Source organism: Pongo abelii, chromosome 1 (genome assembly GCF_028885655.2).
Source record: "Pongo abelii isolate AG06213 chromosome 1, NHGRI_mPonAbe1-v2.0_pri, whole genome shotgun sequence".
Lineage (NCBI taxonomy): Eukaryota > Metazoa > Chordata > Mammalia > Primates > Hominidae > Pongo > Pongo abelii.
In genome coordinates this window covers 59134999-59144772 of record NC_071985.2, presented here as the reverse complement: position 1 = coordinate 59144772, position 9774 = coordinate 59134999, and positions in this window count along the sequence as shown.

Genomic DNA, 9774 nt, shown 5'->3' with positions numbered 1-9774 from the left:
TGGATTAAGAAAATGTGGCACATATACACCATGGAATACTATGCAGCCATAAAAAAAGATGAGTTCACGTCCTTTGTAGGGACATGGATGAAATTGGAAATCATCATTCTCAGTAAACTATCGCAAGAACAGAAAACCAAACACCGCATATTCTCACTCATAGGTGGGAATTGAACAATGAGAACACATGGACACAGGAAGGGGAACATCACACTATGGGGACTGTTGTGGGGTGGGGGGAGAGGGGAGGGATAGCACTGGGAGATATACCTAATGCTAGATGACGAGTTGGTGGGTGCAGCGCACCAGCATGGCACATGTATACATATGTAACTTACCTGCACGTTGCGCACATGTACCATAGAGCCTAAAGTATAATAATAATAATAATAAAAAGAAAAAAAATAATAAAATAAAATAGGCTTGTCTCCTTTGAAGAGGCAAATCTTAACAGGAGAACCTAGAGTTTATTGATAATGTTATTAAAAGCAGAACAAGGAATGGTTCATGAAAGAGATAGACAGAAGCTAGCTATAAGAAAGGAAATAGCAGATTCAAGGGTCTGAATTTAGTTTATAAATTTGAATGAATTTTTTACATCAGCTGGTCAAATTTGTATTACTTTTAAATGGGGGAATTAGATTTGATACCTTCTAAGTCTTTACAGTTCTCAGGTTTAGTAATTCCATGAAAACTGGTAAATGTTTGATATGATTTGGATCTGTGTGCTTGCCCAAATCTCACTTCAAATTGCAATTCCCAGTGTTGGAGCTGGGACATGGTAGGAGGTGATTGGATCATGGAGCCAGTTTCTCATGAATAGTTTAACACCACTCTCCTTTGTGCTGTTCTCCTGATGGTGAATTAGTTCTCATAAGATCTGGTTGCTGAAAAATATGTAGCCCACCCCCCACTCTATTCCTCTTGATCTGGCCCTGTGAAGTCCCGGCTTTCCCTTTGCCTTCTGCCATCATTGTAAGTTCCTGAGGCCTCCCAGAAGCAGAAGCCCATATGCTTCCTATACAGCCTGCAGAACCATGAGCCAATTACACCTTTTTTCTCTTTAAATTACCCAGTCTCAGGTATGTCTTTATAGCAATATGAGAACAGGCCAATACAATCCTGTGTTATTCAAATATCCAATGAAGAGGGGGTGAGATAGAGATGATGATGGTGGGTATTAAAGAGCTGGGATGTAGGTCAAGGAGCAGTGTTCCTTTCATGGAATCTGCCTTATATATTCACAAGCCAATCTATTGCTAGTGTTCTGAATATTGTAACCCACTACGTAAATAGCAGTTATTAGCAGAGCATTTAGTCATCTTTGGAGTCTAAAATTATATATACATATATGTGTGTATATATATGTATATGTGTATATATATATATTTTTTTTTGAGATGGAGTTTTGCTCTTGTTCCCCAACCTGGAGTGCAATGGTGCAATCTCAGCTCACTGCAACTGCTGCCTCCTGGGTTCAAGTGATTCTCTTGCTTCAGCCTCCCAAGTAGCTGGGATTACAGGTACCCGCCACCTCGCTTAGTTATTTTTTTGTCTTTTTAGTAGAGACGGGGTTTCACCATGTTGGCTAGGCTGGTCGGGAACTCCTGACCTCAGGTGATCCACCTGCCTCGGCCTCCCTAAGTGCTGGCATTACACATGTAAGCCACTGTGCCGTGATTAAAATTATGTTTTTATTGCTTAAAAGTGCTTTGAACTTATTATTTCTGTGGTATTTAAACATCAAGGATTATAGCCATTGAGAAAGAAAGTTCAAACTAGAACCAAGCTAAGTACAGATAAATAAAAGAATTGAAGTTCAAATACTGGTTCTGACGATTAGTAAACATAAAATCTTCAGCAAATTACTTTCTCTTTGTAGACCTCATTATCCTCACCTATAAAATAGGAATAATAAGATTTGTATTAGAGAAGTAGTGTGAAACTCACATGAGATATTTATGAAAACATTTTCACAAGTGCATATAGATACATGCTTCTTAAATTCTCTTAAATTCTCAACTTTCCTCTGACCTTCACCATCTTGTCCATTTGTCATAGATATCTGTTAAATCTACTTCACAAATATCTCTCACATCTCATCTTTTTCTTTGCCATAGTTTAGTTTGAGCCTTCATTATTTATTTTAAACTGAGAATGTAAACTAACAACATTATATACCCACTTCTGGGTATATATCCAAGAGAAATAAAATTACTATCTTGAGGAGATATTTGTACTTCCATATTCACTGCAGCATTATTTACAGTAGCCAAGATATGGAAACAGCCAAAGTTTCCATTGATGGATATATTTGTGTGTGTGTGTGTGTGTATTTATGCACATATGCATACATGCATACATATAGATGCACATGCATACATCATAATTTCTTTATCCATTTTACATATTGTGGTACATATGTAATGGAATACTATTCAGTCTATAAGAAGAAAGAGATTCTGCTGTTTGCAACAACATAGAACTGGTAGTACACTGTGCTAAGTGAAATAAGCCAGAATCAGAAAGGCAAATACTGTATGATTTCACTTACATGTAGAATTTTTTCAAAAAAGACTGGGTGTAGTGGCTAATGCCTAGAATCTCAGCACTTTCGGAGAGTAAAACAGGAGGATCGCTTGAGTACAGGAGTTTGATACCAGCCTAAACAACATCAGGAGACCTCCCCCCGACATTGAGACATATTTGTAGAATCTCTATGAAGTGAGTATCATTCTCACAGAAATTTGTGAAAAATTAAAGACATGAAAGTTATGTAAGTTGTCCATAGTCCTTTAGGTTAGAGAAAACAATGAAATTTAGAGCATGCATTTTGTTTTACCTTTGAAAATATCTATCATCTTGTATATAAATTTCAGTAGAACTTCAGTAAAGTTCATCATTAGTATGTGAGATCAAAATCTTACATGAAGAACAGCTTACTATTAAAATACTTTGGTTTTATTTAACATTAGAGATGGGGAAATATCTAAGAAGCTACTGTATGCTTTTTTTGCTTCCACTGGTTGCTCTTGAGTATTTGCCAGATTTTCAAAACGATCATCAAAAGTTAGCATTACTTTTTTTTTAGAGTAAAACTTTTATTTAACTACTGACTACTGATTTTCAAGTTTCTGTTAGTTTCCATATAACTACATGCACAGTTGTCAGATGTTTAAAGCAATCGAACCTAAATTGATGAGACTTTAAAAATATTTGAACATGCTGACTACTGTGGTTATTTCATGTCAAAAAAAAAAAAAAAGAAAGAAATCTGCCCAATCTAGTCAAAGGAGAGAGAAAAGCAAATAGCAAGAAGATATTTTGATATTTCTCCAAAATAATGAGGGTGAAAATGAACACCTACTTCAAAACAAGAAGTATATTTTTAAATTAAACCTTATCGCTTCAGCACAACCATATTGGCTACTGACTTTAGAGCAAATAGTTTATTTATATATTAGAGCTGTAATGTAAAAAAGATAAGAATAAAAATCGGAAGACATAATAATCCTAGCCTCTGCATGCTCTAAAGAATTAGCCAGCCAGGCGCGGTGGCTCACGCCTGTAATCCCAGCACTTTGGGAGGCTGAGGCGGGTGAATGACAAGGTCAGGAGATTGAGACCATCCTAGCTAACACGGTGAAACCCCGTCTCTACAAAAAAATACAAAAAATTAGCCGGGCGTGGTGGCGGGCGGTAGTCCCAGCTACTGCTCAGTCCCAGCAGGCTGAGGCAGGAGAATGTCTTGATCCCGGGAGGCAGAGCTTGCAGTGAGCCAAGATGGCGCCACTGCACTCCAGCCAGGGTGACAGAGCGAGACTCCGTCTCAAAAAAAAAAAAAAAAAAAATTGGCCATTACCTAGTAGGACATGGAGATACTCACAAATATATTCTTTATTGTTAAATCATGAGAAAACTAAAACAAAATATTACCAAAAAGATTAAATTAAGCTTCTAGAAAATTCCTTAGATTATACATCTAATACAGTTTTAGTTTACATAAATAGAGCTGAACTTATTTTTACATGTAAATATTATATTACTGTAACTAAGAAGAGAAGTCATTAAACAAAGTTGTAATTTCTGATGAAATTCCAGTTGCAAACTCATCACTCAGGAAACTCTGAAGCATAAATTAGACCCCATAGTGTCCTACCTAGAGGAAAAGGACCTGGGTTTTATAATCCCAAAACTATCAGTAATTGTCTATAATCACTCTTGGAGAAATAAATATGGGTACAAGATTTTCTAAGCATTTTTGGGTTTTCATACGTAGGCAGCTCCAGTGCTCAAAGGCATTCATGTAAAGAAATGTATAAGTGAAAGCTCTTAGCTTAAAGCACACAGAAGCTTGCAGAGGGGCCCTGAGCTGAGAAAGTGATCCAAGGGGAATGGGGGTGGAGGAAGAGGGCACAAAAAATGGTCACTGTAGAAATGTTCCATTAAAACACTTTTTTCTATAACAACCCTATTACTAATCATAGGTGACTGAAAGAGCATTTTTAAATATTGCATTGGAAGAAAAAGATATTTAACCTACATAAGATATTTAACCCAAGGTTAAAATATCCTCCATAATCAAGGATTGAAATATACATTATTTACTTACTTTAAGTGCAAATTCTGTCAATGAAGTTCCTGGATACTGCATATAGATTGGCCTGAACAACTACTGGAAAATCATTGAAGACACAGTTAATGTGGACGAGGATCTATGTGGCACTTCTAACAAAGGCATTTAGAGTATTCTTGAAGGCACTCTATGTAAAGTTGACCATGATAAATTTGTGATGTTATGTTTTTCAGAAATTATTCTAGTCAGCCAGGCACTGTGGCTCATGCCTGTAATTCTAGCACTTTGGGAGGCCGAGGTGGGTGGATTACTTGAGGTCAGGAGTTTAAGACAAGCCTGGCCAACATGGTGAAACCTCATCTCTACTAAAAATATAAAACAATTAGGCAAATCTGGTGCTGCATGCCTGTAATCCCAGCTACTTGGGAGGCTGCGGTGAAAGGATTACTTGAACCTCGGAGGAGGATGTTGCAGAGTCAAGATCGCGCCAGTGCACTCCAGCCTGGGTGACAGAGTGAGACTCTGTTTCAAAAAAAACCAAATTTTTTTCTGGTCGTCAGAAATATGGACCTTGCTTGATTTAAAGGAAAAAAAATACATGATTTTAGTAACTTCATACAAACTATTCTAATTATGGCTTTTCTGATAATGTAACATGAAAACAATTTGAAGTACAAGTCCATGATTTTCATTACTAGCAGATGAACCATGATTATATTTTTCTTAGAGAAGGTATGAAATCATTTATTTATTCATCAAATAATTCATAAATGCAAAACATGTATTAAGCAACTTGCTAGGTCTGCAATTTCATGCTACTTTTTAGTTTTGCTATTTTTTTTGCTATGTGTAAGATTTTTAGTTTGATGTAGTTTTACATTTATTTTTGATTCTGTTGCTTGTGCTTTTGCTGTCATATCCCAAGAAGTTATTGTCTGTACTTAGGGACTAATGTCAAAGAGATTTTCCCTATATTTTCTTTTATTTGAAGACTGGGCAGCAAACAGACACATGAAAAAATACACATGATCACTGGCCATCACAGAAATGCAAATCAAAACCACAATGAGATGCCATCTCACCCCAGTTAGAATGACGATCATTAAAAAGTCGGGAAACAACAGGTGCTGGAGAGGATGTGGAGAAATAGGAACACTTTTACACTGTTGGTGGGACTGTAAACTAGTTCAACCATTGTGGAAGACAGTGTGTCGATTCCTCAAGGATCTAGAACTAGAAATACCATTTAACCCAGCCTTCCCATTACTGAGTATATACCCAAAGGATTATAAATCATGCTGGTATAAAGACACGTGCACATGTATGTTTATTGTGGCACTATTCACAATAGCAAAGACTTGGAACCAACCCAAATGTCCATCAATGATAGACTGGATTAAGAAAATGTGGCACATATATACCATGGGATACTATGCAGCCATAAAAAAGGATGAGTTGATGTCCTTTGTAGGGACATGGATGAAGCTGGAAACCATCATTCTGAGAAAACTATCGTGAAGACGGAAAACCAAACACTGCATGTTCTCACTCATAGGTGGGAATTGAACAATGAAAACACTTGGACACAGGGTGGGGAATATCACACACTGGGACCTGTCGTCGGGTAGGGGGAGGTGGGAGGGATAGCATTAGGAGATATACCTAACGTAAATGACGAGTTAATGGGTGCAGCACACAAACATGTCACATGTATACATATGTAACTAACCTGCACGTTGTGCAAATGTACCCTAGAACTTAAAGTATAATAATAATAATAATAATAATAATAAAACCAAAGTGTTTTTGTTTTTTTAAAGACAAAATTGAAAAGTCTTTGGTTAGGCTAACCATGAGACAAAAAAGAGAACTCCAATAAATAAAACAGGAGCCATTGTAAGAGATGCCACAGAAATGTAAGGGATTATAAGAAACTATTATAAACAACTAAATGTCAACATATTAGACAACTTAGAAGAAATGAATAAATTCATTGAAATGTACAAGCTACCAAGACTGACTGATGAAGAATCAGCACATTTTAACCAATGATAAGTAAAGTGATTGAATCTTAAATCAAATACCTCCCAACAATAAAAAGCCCAGGACCAGATGCCTTCACTGGTGAATTCTACCAACTGTTTAAAGAAGAATTAATGCCAATCCTTCTCAAAAACTTTCACAATCCTGAAGAGGAAAAAATGCTTCCAAACTCACCTCATGAAAGGTATTTACGTCATGAAGGCTCCTCTCTCATGAATGGATTAATGCCCAATATAAAAAAGCTGGAGGCTTACTCTCTCTCGTGAGCTCTCTCATCAAGAAATGCCTGCTGCCACATTATGATGCAGCAAGAAGGTCCTCACCAGATGTGGTCCCTCAATCTTGGATGTCCCAGCCTCTGAAACTGTGAATCAAATGAACTTCTACTGTTTTTATATTACACAATCTCTAGTTTTCTGGTACCGCCGCAAAAAAATGAATTATGACACATATGTCTGTCAAAAACCCATGTCTCTGCTGCTGTCACTGCCACAGAAATGAACTCATTTTACTTCTGCTTTCTAAAATTATCTAAATACCTTTCATTGGCAGAATTTGAATAACATATAGAAACACGAAGGTAACATAGAATGGAGTAAAATCAGATCACAAATAAACACTATGCAGCAAAGGGGAAAGAAACTTTAGAGAAGTCAAGAAGTCGGAGGATTTATCTGGAGATTTAGGATCTAGGCCATTGGTGACACTAGCCACAACAATTTCAGGATGGATGAGTGAAGAAATCACATTTCAGTGGTGAATTGAAGGTGACAACAGACTCACAGAGTATAGATGCTTACGTCAGGAGACTTTGCCCTAATGAGAAATAGAGGAGATATTTAATAATTAGTATTACAAATGGGACGTGAAATTGAGTGACGTGTGTTCCCCTACTTTATTCATTATTTCTCGCTCCCTGCCTTTCTCTCTTCTCTCTTTCTCTCTGTCACCCTCTCATAAGTTAGCAAGAATGTGCAAAAATTTTTATTAAGTAAAATAAATCATATCTAGTGGGAAAAGAGGGAAGTTCAAGAGACTCTGGAAGAAAGGGATGAAAGATAGGGCAATATCCCTGAACAATTTAGAAGATAAAAATTAATGGTGAAATTGGCCAGTAGAGAAAACTACTCTTGGCTTTTTTTTTTTTTTTTCTCCTTAGCAATGCTACTAATCTCTCCTACCTCACTCTGCCTGTAAGCATTGCTTACTTTGTTGAATTCTGTTAATGGAAAGAGTTCTGGCTCATTTTACGTTTTAATACAGAAGTATTTTCGATCGATTTTCTTCTGAAAAAAGCCTCAATATTCTGTAGAATTTAGTGTATTATATGGGAGTCCTGTGTTTAATTATTGATCATCCCACTTTTCCCCCGTTTTAAAAATCACATGGCTCCCTCTGATACTGAAAATGGTCTCTTTTTTTGTTTGTTAATTGTTTTTTCTATTTTGTTTCTACTATTTGTAGATTAAAATAGTATACTAGTTCTATGCAACTGCTATAATGAAGACTATATTTCAGAAATATAACTATTTCTTTCAATCAATACCTAAATCCTAATCCCTTTAAAAAGGAGTTTTCTGGTAGATTCCTGTCACCTACCAAAAATTTAGAAGTTTGGTTTTACAATTACATTAAAAAGAGTATTAATCCAGTCTTTCTCTTCACCTTATAGAAATACACTAGATAAATAGTAAAGGTTATTGGCACGTATCTTCTTTTGTAGTATATATTCTTATGAACTTTATATTTTATTTCTACATAGGCTTTTTCAGTGTCATGATTCCAGAAATATTTATGTAGCTTTAATTTCTTAATGAAAATATAGTTTGGAGTATGGAAAGCCATCTGACTTAGCATGAGAAATCATAGTCCTTGATGCACCTATAACTACATCTATGACTTCAGACATATCGCTTTATTTCTATGGAATTCAGTTTTTCACTATTTAAATGATAATAATACTTACTTGATTTTTCTTAAAAGTTGGTTATTTCTATGGACAGTAAATGAAATTTGTGATTGAGGACCCTAGCAAAACTCTCTGTTAATTCCACCCATGTAGAAGAAAATTAAACCAGCATCAGGTCTTGGGCTGAATGAAACGTCTTTCTGGGTTACTGAAGAGATGAGGAAGACATATTGTCTTGTGACACCCAGGGACAGGCTTTACTTTCTCTCTGAATGAGAATGTAGCCTTGCTGATATTACACTGGTTTCAGAGAAAGGAAAGCCAGATATTTGAAAATGCTTAAATGAAAATAACATATTTTCCCAACGTTTCTTCTGATAAAGTGTTGTAAGCCCATATTTACAAGATATGACACTGTGTAAGAAATATTATGTTGTTTTATCAACTCTGATAATTTCTCTCCATGGAGAAATGATCACATAGTTAGGGAAAATGGCCACCAGGAAGAAGGAACTTCAGTTATATCTTCTCCTCTATGTCATCACCATACTAGCTTTATTTATTTTTTAATCTGTGGCTTAATAAGTTGGCTGTAATTGTATTTGTTTTCTTTCTGCCAAAGCATAAATTGCTTGAAATGCTGCAGCCAGAAGTGATATAATAGAAATAGACTTTGAAAAATTAAAAGTGTTTGGTACACATTCAAAGCAAAGCATATACTCTTAGGGCTGGAAGATATTCAAGAAGATTCAAGAGTGAGGTGGGGGCACTGGGGAGATGTTGGTCAATGAACACACAATTTCAGTTGGGCAGGAGTGATAAGTTCAAGGTATCTATTGTGCATCATGATGACCACAGTTAATAACAATACATTGTACACTTTAAAAATTGCTAAGTGGGTAGATTTGAAGTGTTCTCACCATGAAAAAACGATAAGTATGTAAGGTAATTTATATGTCAAGCAACTTAATTTAGCCATTTCACAATATCCATATACCAAAACATCATGTTGTTCACCATGAATACATATAATACTTGTCAATTAAAAAATAAATAAAAATAAAAAATTTGAGATATCAGTTTTTTAGTATTTTTGCATGGCATTGATATTTGGAAATTCATCTAGATACGTCATATTTTGAAAAACAGTACTTACCGTATCAGTAATGAAAACATAATATTGTAAAGAAAAATGTTTTTAGCTGAGATTTACATTCCAACTAAAAAATTCCTTTTATATAGAAAG